At 41.3% G+C, this 18,612-nt stretch overlaps 1 protein-coding gene across 1 annotated transcript in view; it reads left to right on the top strand.

Annotated features, from left to right (window-relative positions):
• The window catches only part of SYNJ2 (synaptojanin 2), a 1,514,156-nt gene that overhangs the window by 849,388 nt on the left and 646,156 nt on the right, over window positions 1-18,612 (top strand). The window lies entirely within an intron of this gene.

Below are 18,612 nucleotides of genomic sequence, written 5' to 3'. Positions count from 1 at the left end.
CAGGATCAACTCTTTCTGCTTGTAGGTTTGCATCTTTACTAATAAAGGCTGCCCTCTCATGGCCAGATTTGGAATATACACATGGTGTGCTCTTTCATCTAGCAGTTTCTGCTGTGGAATAATAGTCGATATTTGCCTTCTTAAAATTAATATAGTCTGTGTCATCTAGTTTCTGTGGTACAAAAGAAAATTGCATATTTTCCCCATGTGCTCTGTCTGTAATTCTACCATTTTTTTTAAACTTCTCTTCTTGTGCAGTCTCGTACTCAGCCAACCTTTTCTTCATGTTGACTTTTGATTTTTGAAGTTTTATCAGCTCATCTGATTATCTGTTTAAAGCTTCTTCCATTTTTCCAGTCTTTGAGTTGATATACTCACATAGTGTTATATTTATTTTAATCAGTTCTGAGCACATTTGACTTACTTTTACCTATAGATTATTAGAAGCTATGTCTTGCACCAAAGCTGGGGCTTGAACTGCTTTTTGATGAACAGCTGTAGGATTCTTCCCAGTTAGTGTTTTCTCTCCACTTTTTCTAGTTGATTTTTTCAGGCTGTCTTAGTTTATTCTTTAGACGAATCCAGGCAGTGCACTGACTAGCCAGTAACTGAGTTTTACTCAATCTAACAATACCCCACTGGCTGTTTTTCAGTTTCTGTTTTCACACTAGGAGAGCTGATGTTAAACTGTTGATTAGTGTACATCCATTTTGGATGTCCAAATGTGAATTTTTTTTCTGTAGAGAAAAAAATATGTAATGGGATTATCCCTGGTCTTCGTGTTTCTGTGGTCTCAATTTTCATTTCCTTTCATCTCTTCCTTCATAACCTATGCATCTCCTATATCCATATAGGTAGATAAAACAAAATGGAGCCAGAATTACATGATGAATTAAATTTTCCTTCAGAAAGTCTTCAAATTACACAGTAGCAAAACAAGATCCATTATTCAAATTGAAAATTTATGGAATCCCACATATAAAACTAAAATGTTATTGTAGTTTCTTTCAATGGTTGCTTAGGAAGTAGAATTCATGGTATATGCATCTATCCACTTTGAATAAGCATCTGTCTAAACAATAAAAATATTTTCATAGAATTGACCAGGATAGTCCACTTATATTCTATGGCTTGTCAGGCTGACCTGTCAGCATAAAGGCACATTCATCATAGTGGTGTTATTGTTTGTTTGACACTCATCTTACAGCTTTATTTCTTTATCCAGATTTTCATTTTTGCAGGCTACCATGCATATGTTCTGGATAAGCCTTTCATTCTGCAAACTACGTGATGAGTTTGATACCATTTTCAGTAATACAGAATAAACCTCCTGAGGAACTATGACTGTGGACCCCGACAGTATACACTTACTCTGCATTAATATTTGCTGTTATGATGTAGTGTTTTCTGCAACGTCTTTTGAATTACCATTTGTGAACAGAATTTAATCTATGTCTTCAGTTCTCTATTTTCTCAGTATTATTTGTTCAACAATTGTTCATGTATAATGATTCATATGCTTTAATAAATAAAGGCTGAGACTGAAAATGGTCCACTGAGATCAGTGCTGTACCCCAGTTAGAAAATGCTTAAATACAGAAAGAAATTGTTTGCACTTAAGGCTCATCTTCTTATATAGTAAGATGTAAACTTTGGCTTAATTTATTACGGGCTAGTCTTTCAGTGCATATTCATACATTTGGAGTAGAATTGCATCTTTGGCTTACCAGTGTTTATTTTGATCTTTATGGATTGGGGCATTGTACATAACATCTCACTTCAGTAAATGACCAATAGTTTCCAGATTTGTTGACTTTTGTGTAATTTGTAGCATGATGTTTCCCTGGCCTTTTAGATATGCTATGATGTTCAACATATTGATCAAAGCTGCAGTAGCGTTAGTTGTATAGGGTTTATGCTGCCAAGGATATAACAGCTGGATAGCTTAGAAAGCTACAGGTAATCTTCCACACGCCCAAACTGTCAATCATCTTGAGTTGAGCAAGCTAAAGACAGGCTTGAGTGCCAAACCCTTCAAAGTTTTCTTGTTGAAGAGAGCACTCCTCTGTGGACTTTTGAGGATTGATGGTTGGCTTGTGATGTTCCTTTGCTGGGCTGAGAAATTCCTTTTAGAGGGGAACCTTCCACATTAAAAGATAAATTGTTTGATTGTACTTTTCTGTTTAGGAAATTTATTTTTAAGCTAGGAGTTTGTGTTTTAATGGAGTGTCATGAGACTTAGACTTTTAAACAAGAGCACATTTTTCCTGTCAGTTTAAAAGTTGTTTAAAATAACTGAAAAACATTTTTGGTAGGAAAGTTGAGTTCATTTTACTTTTTGGGGTTGACAAAGTGATTTAAATGCCTTTTGCTGTGTTTTCATGTGAAGAAGTGACTTTAAATATTTACTGTTCTTGTTTTGCCTGGGAAAGCGGCACCATTTTCGGCCTGACCATGTAACAAACCAGCAGTGTCACAGTTTGTCCTTCTTCCAGCCACAAAAAGAAAACATTAAGCAAACAGCCTTTGCCACTGAAGCAGGTTAGCAGTTTGCCTCTGGTATAGGTGGATGACTTTGCTGTGGCCATATCTTGTTCCTGGAACCACTCATTTTTTCTCCAGATCACTTGCAGCCACTATGGACTGGGGGCTAGTCACATCCTTTGCAGCTGTTGGGGTCCCATCCAATTGGGAAAGCCACTTCTTTGGTCTTGGGAGAGGGAAAGGAATGTGGTGCCCATCCCTGGGGAAGCCGTGGCTGCCATTGATAATACTGTTGGCCTCATTTTACCTGTCAGAAAAAACAGAAAACTGAACATGTATCTGCATCTACTCAAAATTCCTTGGACATGAGTAGTTTATTGGGGTCAATATCATTTGAACGAAAGTTCAAAATGTCGATCGCTGTAAACAGCGAAAATGCCAATAATCGAATCCTTTATTGTGGAGCCTGCACCCCCCGCTAATTGTATATACCAACTCTGAGATCACACTACAGTGAGGGAAGGGCAAATTTCCCAATCTTCAATGTACCACAATCTCACAAAACAGATATCGATTATCGGCATTTTCGTTGTTTACAGCAATCGACATTTTTGAACTTTTGTTCAAATAATATAGACCCATACATTGGGTCTGGTTTAGGGTTTAATGCAGGCTATTGATCTTTTTATAAGGTGGTTTCTGGTAAAAGAAAGAGGGATATCTCTTTTCTTGAAGTGATTCAAGATTCTGAATCTGTACAAGATGATGAAAGGATAGATACAGAGTTTTCTCCATAATTTTCTTATTCAGACTCAGAGGAGGGATCAGTTTCTGATTTTCCCCATGAAGGGATCTCTTTCTCTGAGACTGTTTCCAGACTGTGCAAACACTGAGGTTTCTCAGTCACTCAGAAAATACCATGAGCTGTTGCAGAAATATTTTCCAAGAATCTTTACTGATTCTTCCAGTATTAGCTTTAGAGGATCTGTGTGCGCCACTGCCTGCAATTTTCCTGATAGCCAGCCTGCTGCCTCTAAAACTGCAGATAGAATGTATAAAGTTCGTTAGTCTTTTTAAGGTCGTATACACTCTTCCCAAACCTGATCTAGCAGATATACTATACTATAGCTTTAGTTAATCCTACTGCTGCTAAACATTTAGTTAATTCCAATACTACTCTTTCTGTCCATGACAGGAAGAGTATTGATAAGTATGGGAAAATTGTATTCTGCATATTTGATTTTCAGAATTTTGAATTATCAGGCTTGTCTGTTAGTCTTTTCTGACCAATTGTGAAAGTATGGTGAATGTTTTTGTCCACAGTGTTTTCTTGTGAAGAAAAATATGCTTTAACTAATTTAGATTTTTTTCCATTGAACAAGTCCCAACTTGTTGTTTACAGTGTGTGTATGATTTAGTTGATACCTTTTCCAGGGGTATGGCCACTGATATTGTTTTGAGGAGATTTTGGGTGGCTACGGTGGTGCAGCGGTTAGCGTTGCCACCTCACAGCAAGAGGTTCTCTGGTTCGATCCTCAGCTGGGGTGCCTTCTGTGCAGAGTCTGCATGTCCTCCCTGTGGTCACGTGGGTTTTCTCCCACATCCCAAAGACATGCAGTAGGTGGATTGGACACTCTAAATTGGCCATAAGTGTGAGTGTGTACGTGTGTGTGCCTTCTGTGGAAGGTTGGGCACTGGGCTGGCAACTTGACACCGTAAAACTCCACTGCCAATCATGAGCGGACAGATGATCACTAACTGGGACAAGCCGAAAGAAGAAGAAGATTGTTTTGAGGAGATTTGCCTGGCTGCATTCTCAGAACCTCTAGGATGATGTAAAAAATTAGATTTTAAATTTTCCTTTGGATAGTTATTAGTATGTTATGTTGTCCTATCTCACCTTCATTCTTACTTGGAGGGTCTATATTACATTATCGAATGCACAAGAGTTCGAACAAGGTAATATTGAACCTGGAAGTTCGAAATGCAAGAAGTACGAGAACACAGAACAGCGATTTTTTTTTCCAGGGAAAAAAAAAATTACTTTTCAGGTGCAAAAAAAAAAAAAAACATATACACTTTGAACTTATACCCCAACGTGGGGGGCTGTGCCCCCCACATCCCCTACTTAAATATACTAACTCCGAGATCGCACCACAGTGGAGGAAATAGCAAAGCCACGAAAACGGTCCACCGATTTTTTCCCTGGGAAAAAAAAATCGGTGTTCCGCGGCTTCGCTGTTTTCACATTTCGAACATATAGGTTCGATATTACAATGTTCGGACACCTGTGTGCTCAACGTTGTAATATAGACACTGCTTCGATGGGTTTGGAGTCGATCCTCAGCTCCAACTCGGCCGAATACACAGCTGAAAGTCTCAAATTTGGCTCGTGGCAGGTAGGTATCCCATGATGCAGTGGTGCAACTCTCCAGATCTCGTTTGCCACTTTACGAGGTTGGATGTGCTCTTCTTGGCCGTGGGTAAGTTTTTGTCTTTTTCACTTAATTTTTCTAGTATTTTTGCATTTTATAGTGCTCGTTTGCGTGTAGCTAATCTTATCTCTTTCAACTGTTGGTTGCTGTTTTTTGGGCCGTCGTTTTTTCACAGTCCTTGTTGTATCCCTTAGTTTTTTTATTCAGTAGTTAATGTTTAGCAGTAGTTGATATTTAGCTCATTTAAATTAGAGAGCTAATCACCCGTTTTAGTTAGAGGGCTGGTAGTATTAGTAGTTAGTGCGTGTTATCCCTGGTATCTAGGGCTGTTTAAGTTAGAGGCTCTAGTGGTGCTCTTCTCGTCAAAGTTTCTCTAGTTATATTTACTTAGATGTGTAGTGTTTATTAGATTAGAGTGGTGCTCTTCTTGTCAGAGTTCCTAGTTTATCCTTATTTTGAGTGCAGTGTTGTTTAGTTTAGAGTGTGTTGTATATCACAGTTTTGAAAAGTTGCCTTTGTAATTTGTTTTTGAGAATTCTCTTCTATCGTGTCTAAAAACTCTAGAGAAAGAGGGAGCTTAAGCCTTCAGGCTTTAAAAAATGTCAAAAATGTACACAAAAATGTCAGCTACTGATGCACGTCATTTGCGTATACTGTCTACCGGCTATTCATTTACAGGAGGATTGTACTTTCTGTCATTCCTTTAGTGCACAAATATTACAGGAGAGGAGAAACAAATTTGTTCTCAAGGAGCTCTTAAAGCCTATCTTTGAGGAAGCTGTACAGAGTGCTTCTTCTTCATCATCCTCTTCTTCTTCAAAGAGGGGCAAACCTTCCAAAAGACCATCACCTGTTTCTTTGGCTCAGTTGGAGCCTCCAGAAAAATTGTCTAAACTTTCTAAGACATCTACCTCCTCGTCTCCACAGCCCTCAGAACTAACGGAGGTCACTTCGGCACCAAGGTCTTTGGAGCCGCAAGATATCATGTCTCAGAGCTAGTCCATTGACATTTCACTGGTCTCCTCTACTCTGAGATCTCCCATTTTGGAGAGGTCCTGTTCTCCTTCTGCATCCCCCAGGTCCACTATGAGCTTATCTGATGATGACATGGAGCGGGTGGTGCGCAGACTCCTGAAGTCACCAGCGCTAGCCAAATTGTTTTCTGCTCTGACCCATCAGGTCTTGGAGCCTTCCAAAACCATTACATCCACAATTCTTCCTCCTCCGAGCCAAGCTAGACCCTTGGAGCCGGAGTGCATGGTATCACTTAATGTAGAACCGTCAGTTCCAGGACCCCCTTTGGTGATCATGGAGCCAACATCTGCTCTGACTCTTTTGGCACCCTCCAGATTGTCTGGGAGTCGGGGTTCTCCAGCTGACCTTGAGGGGGACGCTTGGGCCCAAACTTTTTCTATTACAAGTGTACTCCTTGGAGCGTCGGCTCCAGTGAGCTTGGCTTTCACATCAGCGTCAGAGCCGATCTCCCTGGGTCTGGGGGTGTCCTTTGTCTCCTCGGAGCCAGGGACATCTTCCGAACTGGTGGGGTGTGCTTTTGAGCTGATGAGTGTGCTGTCTCCCTCTACAGCTCTACATAAGGATACCAGCATTTGTCCCCCTAAGGCACCGGCTACTGTCCTGGCACCACCCCATCCACAGGACAGCGGAGATCCAGAGCCTCAGGATCCCCCACTGGGTGAACCCCTCTCTTCCGAGGCCTCCCCAGAATACCCTTCTGAGGCGCCCCCTCGGAAGAGAACTTGCAAGAGGAAGCATATAGACTCCCCTAATGCATCAGTCATCTCAGATACTGACCTCAGTTAGTTAGAAGGGTCCCCACATTCGTCCTCTAACGATATCTCATTTGCAGATATCCTGGAGATCCTAAATCAGAGAGGCAGCTGGAAAACCATCACCCCTTCTGATGAGGAGTTGGTGTACCTGAAGGCCTTTGGATCTCAACCTTCAGCCTTCTGGCTGTCTGTGCCTTTTGATGAGCTAATGGATTTAGTCGAAAGGCATGGGAGTCACCTGACACTATGGAACCAGTCCCTCTGAGGCCAAACAAGTTCTTGTCAGCCCTTACCAGAAAGGATTTTCTCACAAAGGGTATACCTGTAGATGCTATGGTGGTGGCAGCGCCACCAAGAAGGAACTCTTGAAGACATCCTCATCTGTTCATCCTCCAAACAAAGATTCTTGAACGATGGACAGATACGGGAAGCGTGTCTTTTCGTCAGTGACTTTTACACTCCACTGAGTTACCTAACTCACTTTACAAGGCTACAAAGAGATTTCTTGAAAGAGCTAGGAGGTACTCTACAAGGTACATTAGCTGATGGGGTGAATGAGAAGGTGTCTTCCCAGCTGTCCTCTTTAAATTCTATTGTCAACTCCTCCATGAGGCTGATATCTTATGCAGTGGATGGTGCGAGCAGGGCAGTGGGTTCACGAGTTTCCCTGAGGAGGCACTCCTGGATGCGCTTGTGCAATTTTGCAGAACCTTTTAAGTCTACCTTTACTAATGCCCCCTTTGATGGTTCCTCACTCTTTAGACCAAAGTAAAGGACACACTCACCAGATGTGAGCAGGAAGTGAAAACTCTCTCTGCCATTGGAGTACGTTTTTCCGTACCTTTAAGACCTTACCCTAAAGGTTAGAAGAGTGATAAAATGTGGTTCAAAAGATCCCAGGGAGCTTTCCAATATGCACGAGGTGAATCCTTCCCCAGGGGCAGAGGGGGAGGTAACAATGGTAGGCGTCCTAGAGGCAGAGGGGGTCCACAAAACCAGGGTGACTGTGATTCCTTTCACGGACATTCCTATTAGCCCTCCTGAAAGGAGGTCTGCCTGCTCTACTCTGGAGGCAGTCAGGGGTCATTTGTCTTTGTACCCAGAAGGCTAGCAAACTACCACAAGAGACAAGTGAGTACTAAGACTAATATCTAGAGGATATTCCATTCCCTTTTGCTACCCTGTCCCACAAATCAGAACAATCCTGGATGTTCCACCCAATCTAAGGGAGCAAGCAACTATAGAAATCCAAAGGTTGCTAGACAAAAGAGCCATCCAAGAAGTTCCCGCAGACCAAACAGGATTCGGAGCTTACTCAAGATTCTTTTTGGTGCCAAAAAGAACAGGGAACTGGAGACACATATTAGACCTAAGCAAGTTAAACAAATCTGTCAAAAAGTCATAGTTTCAAATGGTAACACTGCAGTCAATACTTCTCTTATTAGGGAAAGACGATTGGATGTGCTTGATAGACCGCCAAGATGCGTGCTACCACATAAAAATGGACAGAGCATCAAGGAGTCATTTACGCTTCTGCCTGGGAGCCAGTCATTATCAGTTCCAAGCTCTGCCCTTTGGTCTCACTATAGCTCCCAGAGTGTTCACCAAATGCATGGCAGTAGTCACGGCTCACTTGAGGCATCTGGGATTTCAAGTGTTTCCATATCTGGATGACTGGCTCCTACCTGCCACCACCAAGTATGTACTCCAGCAAGCCAGGGATGTGCTCAGTTAGGCATAACAGTTAACTTACAAAAATCTGCCTTGTTGCCCTGTCAGCATACTGCCTTCATAGGCGCAGATCTAGACACTGTTTCCTTGATGGCACATCTTCCAGCCAACAGAATTTCAGCCCTCAGACAGCAAGTACTTTACCTTCTTCCCAAGGACAAGGTAAAGGCAAAAGTAGTTCTGAAACTCCTAGGAACAATGGCTTCCACCATAACACTAGTTCCTCTCACCAGAATGCACATAAGAATCCTTCAGTGGCTTTTGTTCTCCCAGTGGTCACTTCAAGAGCTCCCGATGTCCCACCTCATCAGAATAACAGAGTCATGCAAAAAGGACCTACGGTGGTGGATGCAGTCCAACCATGTGACCATCGGGAGACCCTTTATTCCATGACAGCTTGTTGCTACAGTGACCACCGATGCTTCCCAGATAGGGTGGGGGGGGCATTATCTGGGATGAACAGTCCAAGGTATATGGCAGGAACACGAGGCCCACTTGCACATAAATGTCGTAGAGATGAGAGCAGTGCTTCTGGTGTTGCAAGCACTCCATGACTCTCTTCCTCTAGGGACGATTGCTATACTGTCAGACAATATGTTGGTGGTTTGGTACATAAACAAGGTGAAACCAAATCCTATCCTCTTTGTCACGAGGCCCTGCGAGTTTGGCAAAGGGCAATTTCTTCCCAGCACTTTCTAGTAGCAACGCACATCCTGAGGAAGTCCAACGTGATAGCAAACAAGCTGAGCAGGGCAATATTGATGCCTCACGAGTGGTCTCTGAACCAGAATATAGAAGAAAAGATCTTCCGGAAATGGGGTCAGCCTTGCTGCAATCCTTTTGCCACTTCCATGAATGCCAAGTACAGCAGCTAATTTGCCCTAATTCCCCTGTTGGGAGAGACACCGAGAGATGCACTTGTACACGATTGGCCCTCGGGACTTCTTTATGCCGTTCCTCCTTTTCCCCTCATACTCAGTCACCTAGAAAGCAAAATCCTTGGGAAGCAGGATGATTCTCATTGCCCCATATTTGCCGCATCAGATTTGGTTCCCCTTCCTTTGGCCTCATCTTCAGGAGAAGCCTTGGACTCTGGACCCAGTTCCAGACCTGCTGACACATATGTCAGGTATACTTCATTTTTCTCTCCACACCCTTAACTTGACAGCGTGGCTGCTCCAATTCCCAATTTAGTCAGGCTTCAAAATTTCACTCCAACAGTTAAACATATACTGATGTCCTCTCATAAAGTTTCTACTAGAGGACTATATTCTAGCAAGTGGAAAAGATTTTCTCACTGGGCACAAAATAGAAACATTGACCCTTTTTCTGCGCCTATTCAGTCCATTCTAGAATTCCTGGCAAAACTCTTCCAACAAGGCTCAGCTGCAGCAAACACAAGAGTCCAGCTGGCTGCAGTTTCAGATTTCCACATTGGTGACCATTCTTCTAATTTAATGTCTCACAGGTTGTGTAAAGCATTTTTGAAAGGCGCTTCCTTATTGAGACGTCCCTTTAAGGAACCACTTCCTCCTTGGAATTTGAATTTTGTCCTATCTCAACTTACATTGCCACCGTTTGAGCCTTCTTCATCTTGTGACCTCAGATTTCTTTCTTGGAAGACCATTTTTCTAGTAGCCGTGACATCTGCCAGAAGTGTCTCAGAGTTGCAAGCACTATCTATCAAACCACCATATCTGATTTTCCACAAGGACAGGGTATCATTATGAACTAATCCATCCTTTTTACCTAAGGTTTGCTTTCTTGCCAATATCAATCGAGCCATTGAGCTCCCAGTTTTCTTTCCCAACCACAGCAACAAGGCAGAGTATAGACTCCATCAGTTGGACGTGCATGGACAACTCAGATTCTGTTTGCATACAACTAAAGATTTCAGGTAATCTGACCAATTATTCATCTGCTTCCCTGAGGCAAAAGAGGGTATACCAGTTTCTAAAGTTACCCTTTTTAATTGGGTCTCAAATTGTATCACCTTTATCTATACCTCCAGTAATTGAGAACTGCCATTCAAAGTTAGGGGTCATTCAACTAGAGCACTAGCTACATCATCTGCTTTTCAGGACAGAATTTCTGTGGACAGCATTTGTGCTGCAGCTACATGGGCCAATCCTCATACATTTATCACTCATTACAAAGTGGATTTGGCCTCCATGGACAGGGCCTCCTTTGGTTCCACTGTGCTCAAACGAGTACTCTTGTGAGCCACCCGGGGAAAAGGTGCTAGGGATGCTGTCCCATCCAAGTAAGAACGAAGGCGAGATAGGACAACATAACATAAAGAAGTTATGTACTCACCATAACGTTCCATGTTTGTTGTCCATCTTGCCATTCATTCTTACGACCCCTCCCTCCTTCCCCCATCCAAGGACTCCTGGAGGACCTGGTGGTTGTCTTTCCTCCTTACATGAGTTCCTTGACTCAGTTTGTTTCTCCTTGTTTTTGGTGGTTCTATACATATATATATATATATATATATATATATATATATGCATTTACTTATGTTACTCATTAGTAAGTTAACAGCAAACAAGATCTGGAGAGTTGCATCACTGCATCATGGGATACCTACCTGCCACAAGCCGGTTTTGTATTCGGCTGAGTCTGAACCAAGGATCGGCTCTGAACCCATCCAAGTAAGAAAGAATGGCAAGATGGACAACAAACATGGAACATTAAAGTGAGTACATAACTTCTTTTTTTGATTCCTGTGATGCAGAGGTTATCAGAAAGTATGATGAAAGTAGTAAGTTGATGCAGGGAGTTTCTTAAGATTTTTCCACCCTCCTTTTCAAAATTTCTAAGGGATTTCTATCCCCTCATCCAATTTGCAGTGTTAATAAAATGCTGGTAAACAGACATATAGGAGGAAATGGCAAGGGGGGGTCCAATAAGTATTCAGCAACCCCCCCCCAAAACCAAGGACAGTCCAACAAGTCAGTACGACTGCTTGTGCCCCCCCTTCCCTTTTAGAAAGTCTGAATCTCGATTTTTTTCTTTGACAATAGATAGTCTGAAGTAAATGGGTTCTGAAAATCATTCATAAAGGTTACACATGGCAATGGGAGGAAATGCCTCCTTTGCAGGGGGTAATTCCTCGTCCATCAGACCAGACTCCTTTATTCCCCCATCCTTCAGCACATCTGCAAGTGTTTTCAGTGGTTGAGCATTGAGGTTTTTCGATCCTTCATAAAATACCATGAGCTGTTGCAGAAAGGTTTTCCAGAACCTTCACTCGTTCCTCCAGTTCTATCATCTTTGAAGGATGTGTGTCACAGCCTGCAGTTTCCCTGATAGTAATAGAACTAGTTGCTCCTTCCAATGTTGGGAAGTGTTTTTATTCAAAGATGTTTTAGTGCAAAAGAAAGAAGACACTTGTAGACCAGTTCTGGATCTTTCTTTTTTAAACCTGTTTGCAATAGTGCCCAAGTGCATAATGCTGTCACTTCTTCATCATTTAAGGTTCCTGGTAATACTAGATTTAAAAGATGCTTATCACATCATCCAGACTTCAGACATTTTTTAAGGTTCTGTGGCTCTGGATCACATTACCAGTTGCACCAAGAGTGATCGCAAATTGCCTAGCTCCAGTTATAGCTCATTGCAGTCTACACAGTATCCACATTTATCTACATTTAGACAACTTGTTTATATTTTCAGAGTATTTTTCAAAGTGTGAGGAATCTCTCACTTGAGTGAGAAATCTCTTAAGCTGGGATTCCTAGAGAACATTCAAAAGTATTTTTTGACTTCTACACACAGGATTGTGTTCCTGGAGTATCAGCTAGGCACCTCAGTTCAAACAGCACATTTTTCCACAGGAAAAAAAAATAGATGTATATACAGATTTATTTGAAAAATTTTCCAAACTTTGATCACTATGAGGGAATACCCCAGGATTTTAGGTCTCATGGAATCTTTAATTGTCTTAATATCCCTAGCAAGACACTACATGAGAAAGATACAATCGTATCTGAAGCCTCTTTGGTCCCAATACCAACATCCTTTGTCTTTTCAAATCCAGGTGCTTGGGTTTGTCAGAAGGGAAATTAGTTTATCGAAACAGCAAATATCCCAAATTCCACGTCTGCCCTTCTTCCCAGCTCCAAAGTAGTCTGTCGCCACAGATGCTTTGGACTTTGCTTGTTAAGCAGTTTCAGAAGGGATAAAAATGCAAGATGTATGGGATACCAAGGACAAATGTAAGCACTTAAATCCATTCAACTCTCTGAAGTATCTTTGGTCCGTGGGACATCAACAAGTTGTTACAAATAATACCATAGTCAAGTGATACATCAGGAAGTAAGGGGAACCAGGTCATAGCCCATTTGCAGACTAGCCATGGTAGCTTGGGATATAGCTTCCCTGCACAGTCTCACTCTACATGCATCCTATATTCTGTCAAAGAAAAACTGGGTAGCAGACAAGCTGAGCAGGGCAAGGGCAGACCTTCATAAATAGAAACCAGATCAAGGGGGCTTCCAAGATTTGATCCATCTGTGGAGAGTTCCTCAAGTAGACCTATTTGCCCCTTTTTTGAAGAATCAACTGGGAAGATTCTGCTCCTGGGCTCCATGAAAGAAGGCCTGGAAGGCAGATTATTTTTCCTTTTCTTGGACAGGAATGTTTCTGTATGCTTTTCCACCCATTCCACTGATGTTTAAGGTACCTCTGAAGACTCAGAAAGAGTCTGCAAGATACTTGTGGTGATTCCTTTCTGGCTGGAGCAACAGTGGTTCTTCCTTCTTTTAAAAATGGCCAGGGGCAATTCAGCACAAACTTCCTCACAGAATGGATCTACTCACACAAGGTGAGGGGTGTTTGATTCACCCTGACCCCAATAAACTTTAGTTGACTGTCTGGATGATAGGGTCTTAATTCCCTTTAGGACATGCTTATTGAGGACCTGCAGCAGGTCCTAATGGAAGCAAGAAAGCCTGCCACGAGAAAATGATATATTAGCAAATGGAAGGGGTTTTTCTAGTTGATATCGACAACATAACCAACACCCATTCAAGGCTAATTGTTCTCTAGTCTCACAATATTTGTGTGAGTTACTGTCCTCTACACTTTTTTTTTTACTCCCATGAAGGTTCATTTATTGGCCATTTCAGCATGTCTGCCCATAGATTCTCTTCTTTCAATGCATTCTTATGTCAAAATGTTTTTAAAATGGGTTGTGCATAGAAGCCCCGAAGAACACTGGTGGCCCATCCTTGGAATCTTAATTTTGTGTTATGGAAGCTAACACTTGCTCCATCTGAACCAGCTAGTCTGGCTGACTTGAGGTTCTTAACATGGAAAACGGTATTATTGATCGCTCTGACCTCTGCAAGAAGAGTAGCTTAGTTGCAAGCTCTTATGGTGAGTCACCCCTACCTCATTTTCCATAAAGACAGTGTTTCTTTGAAAACTAATCCATCTTTTATGCCTAAAGTGGCATGTGAGTTTACTTTAAGGCAAACTGTCCGTCTCCTTGTTTTCTTTCCTAAACCTAAAAATGAGGGAGAGAGGATATTGCATACCTTGGAAGTCCACAGACAACTCATATATTGAACAGAATTAAATATTTCAGATGTTTGAATCAGTTGTTCATTTCTTGTGAAGGAAAGAAGGGGCAACCTGTCTCAAAACAGACCATTTCCAAGTAGTTGTCTTAGGCTATTACCATTTGTTTTACTCATCACAAATTCCAGGCATAGTCAAGGCCCACTCTACCAGGTCTTTGGCTTCATCTGTGGCTTTTTTGGAAAGAGTTATTTTCTAGACGTATTCTTGAAGTAGCAGCTTGGTCCTCTATACATTGATTTACATGGCATTATAAGCTTGATTCTTCTGTAGATTAGACTTTGCTAGGACTAGTCTCCAGGGACTCCTGGAACATTCCCCTTCCATCTCCCAAATGCAGTAACGTATGGTGAGCTAGCCTTATAGCTAAGGCTACTGCAGCAGTGAGCAATATGGTGGTTATACTGCAGTTGTGTAAGTAAACTTGCCAGAACAGTAGATGTTCAAATGATCACTGCTGTAGTAGCTACTCCCTCCCTCCTTCCAACTTATTTCTTGGTGTTTTGTTTATTCCAGGATGTGAGTACTTTTTTTTTTTTTTTTTTTTTATTGTCCTTTCACAGCTAAGCCTCTCATAAACCTCTCTCTGTTGTCATAATACCTCTGAAGGGCTTGCTGCCAAAACCTGTCTTTTTAGTCATCCCGGCTCATGCTAACTGATGGGTTGGGTGGGTGGAATGTGTCCTGAAGCTTTGTTAGTTGGCCAGCTGTTATATCCTTCACAGGATATAACCCATATAGCTAAGGCTACTGTAGCAGTGATCATTCAAACATTTGCTGTAATGATAAGTTTACTTATACAACTGTACTTTCCCTGTAGCAGTGCTCAGTAATATTCTTATGACTAAACCATTTGTGGAACAGGGTTTCTTTCATTAAACAAAGAAATCAGTGGTTTATAATGTGTTTATGATAAAACAAGACCGTAGGAATATTTATGAAATCTTTCAATTCCAGAAATTGCAGCTCATCCCCCTTTATCCAGCTGCAAACATATTATACAGGAAGTCATCAGCAAATATGACATATCCCCAAGTAAATTTTTAGTACTGTCATGCTATATAGATATATATATATATATATATATATATATATATATATATATATATATATATATATATATATATATATATATATACTTCTGTGGCCTATGTCATGTCTGACATGTCTGAAAGGGGTCCATGAATCAACCCTTCTTATCAAGTTTAGAAACGATAAATAAATAAACATGGTGTATTTTTTTAGCAAATTGTGCTAGTGGTCCACCGAGGTTTCAGGGGTTGGTAAGAACCTGTTATAATTATGTAAATCCAGATGTATTCCTTTTTTCAATTATTTTAGTTTCTCTCATTGCCATCCTTGAGACAGTCCTCCAGTGGGTCTTGAGTCATTCTTTACCAGAGAAGAGGGGGTCCCCATTCTCCTTGGAGTGTGAGACAGCTGTCATCCAGGCAGGCAGACATTGAGGTTGCTTGCAGTAAAATGTTGCCTTGCTGCCTCTGCTCACTTACAGGGTCTGGAGACCTTATCCAACCAACCGGCGAGTCTGTTTTTTTGCTCCACTGAGGCCTCCTGCATTTACCTGCAGACTGTCTTTGCCTTTTGGTAATAAAGTACCAAAAGCCCTATTCCATATAGCCTGAGAAACTGTAATAGCTGGGGCTTGGGTACCTCCCAGCTATGCATGTACTCCTCCTTGCATGCACAGTGGAGGCTAACATTACAAGATCAGCAAAGCCAAGAAAATATTTCCAGTCTGGTGATAGGTACTGGGCACTCACTCTTTCACACTGCATTGTTTGGACTCTTTCTCCCCAGGCCAGGCATTGTAGCACTGACAGCTTATTCCCACCCTCAACAACTTGTTCTCAAGATGGTACTAAAAATTTGAGACATCCACATAATTTTCAGGGCTTTATCAATGTGTGTCCCAGAGCCGGGACTAAACTCAAAAACGATACTTTTGACTCTGTAACATTTCTTAGGAACTTTTATTATCTTTAAACTTAATCTCCACAGGATATAAACCATATGCATCTACTGAGTGTCACATGTATTGGGCACCTGGTGAAAAATGCACTGGTTTCTTTTAAGACACAAACCTACATCCTTCAGTTTTCTCAACACTTCTGTTTCTGCAGATGCTTCTGTGTTATGGCTTCACTAATCCCGGTATACTCTTCATAAGTTTTACCATGCAACTATCCTCGTTACACATTTTCTATGCACCTCTGAAATAGAGCAGGTGTAGATTGCAATCCAAAAGTAAATGGTTATTCATTAACTTTCCACACTGAATATTTGTGGTCACATTTGTAGAGTCATCATTTAAATCAACTCTTGATGAGCATACCTTATGTCTAATTTTGAAAACTTGTGACCACTGACAGCAGTGCTAAAATGTTTTTTCTTGAAACTTAGGGTACTACACCAAAGAAATGAATTGATTAGTAGCCATTTTATATTCCCTAGTCTAATAGTTCTGTCTGGTTTTATTTAGGTACTTCAGAAACAGACCATATTGAATGTTTCACAAGACGTACTTTTTCCTTTCAGCAGTTTGTTTTCCTCCTCACTCTCTCTCTCTCTTTTTTTTTTTTAACATGCATTATATATGGAACTGACATGGGTCAGAACAACCTAGATCTGCTATCAGCTGGCATATGAATGAAAGTTGTGGTTCATTTTAATCAAAGTCAAGTCAAAATTAACTTTATTGTTATTCAGAATCACACAAGTGGAAAAACTGAAGAAATTCCCTGTCTCCAGACTCAGATGTGCAGATATTAATGCAATAAGACATTAATACATATGTAACTACTTATTTTATAACATAGTGTTCTAGATAGATAATCCTAATATTGCACAAAGACTTACATTGAGTATTGCCCAGAATGAGACATTCATGAGTATTGCACTGTGACTGAGTTACAGACTAGCATTAGATATTCCACTTTAATAAGACATTTCTCTGGCCTTGCTACTAACTCTGATGACCAGTGAATTGGCTCAACTTAGTGAGTATTGCACTAATATTGTATTGAAACAGGCAATCAAGTTATTGCACAATTTGAGACAGTCTTCCACATTGAACTGATGGCCCAGATGGTTGGTATAGAGCACGATTGTTGCCAGTGTTCAACAGTCCGATGGCCTGTGGGCAAAAAGCTGTTTCTGAATCTCATCGTTCTACATCTTATGGAATGGACGTGCTTGCCAGGTGATAGGTATGCGAACAGTCTATGAGCAGGGTGGGTGCAGTCCTTAATTATTCCTTTGGCCCTGCCTAGACATCTGGACATGTGCAGGTCATGGATGGCTGGTAGGGTAGTCTTGATGATCCTCATGGCTGCCTTCATCATTTTCTGGAGAGCCTTGCACTCAGAGAGCTGTGTACGGCACTGTGAGATTGTTTGTCAAGATGCTTTCTGCTGTACCCCTATAGAAGGTTGTGAGAACTGTTGATGGTACGTTTGCTCTCCTTAACCTTCTCAAAAAGTGTAACCTCTGATGTACCTTCCTGACAATGGCATTTGCATTGGTAGACCAGGACAAGTCCTCATCAATATGTACCTCCAGAAACTTCATACTCACTCTTTCTACTGTTAATGTTTAGATGAGAATGTTCCTTGTGTTTTTTCCTGTAGTCCACAATTATTTCCTTTGTTTTGTTAACATTTAGTGCTAAGTTGTTATTGTCACACCTGGTAATCAGTTCTACTTCAGCCTTTTGTACACTGCCTCATCATCGTTGCTGATGAGGCCTACCGCTGTTGTATCATCAGCAGACTTGATGATGATGTGGTTAGTGTTGTACCTCCCTGTGCAGTAGTGTGTTAGCAGGGTGAACATCTAGGGACTCACAGCCTTGAGGAGGTCCAGTATTCAGAGTGATGCTGTCCGAAGAGTTATTTTCTATGCACATACCCTGAGGTCTGTCCTTGAGAAAGTCCAGATGTGTGTTAATGCCTGGTTAAAAGCAGCTTCCTTACCAGCTGTATAGGGATGACTGTATTAAAAGCAGAGCTGAAGTCAATGAATAGTAACCTCACGTAGCTGTTTTTACTTTCTAGATGGCCCAGCTATAAGTGAAGTACCAGTGCTATGGCATCTGCAGTAGAGCAGTTTGATCAGTAAACAAACTGCAGCAGGTCAGGATCTGCAGGTAGCTTGGATGTTATTTCTTCTTTGACCAGCCTCTCAAAGCTTTTCATCACAATGGAGGTTAGGGCTACAGGGCAGTAGTCGAGGTATGATGGTGGTGACTACTTTGGTTCATAGGTAGTAGTATTATTGTCGTGTTTTTGAATCATTTGGGAACTATTTCCTGACTCAGACAGATATTAAAGATATCTGTGAGAACATCTCTTAGTTGAATTGCACAGTCTCTGAGTACTCACCCAGCTGTTTTTCTCAGGTTAACCCTGTGCAATGTCCTCTGGACATCAGCTGGATTGAGAATGAGTACTTCTTTGTTTTGACCTGTGGGGATTTTCTTCGCTGTTGCTTTGTTTCCTTCTTTGAATCTGCTTAAGTAGACTTTGAGCATGTTAATGAAATCCTTATTGTCCTCACACTGTGAATAA

Source organism: Protopterus annectens, chromosome 1.part0 (genome assembly GCF_019279795.1).
Source record: "Protopterus annectens isolate FY-2018-M chromosome 1.part0, PAN1.0, whole genome shotgun sequence".
Taxonomy (NCBI): Eukaryota; Metazoa; Chordata; order Ceratodontiformes; family Protopteridae; genus Protopterus; species Protopterus annectens.
This window is presented reverse-complemented; position numbering and strand designations above follow the sequence as displayed.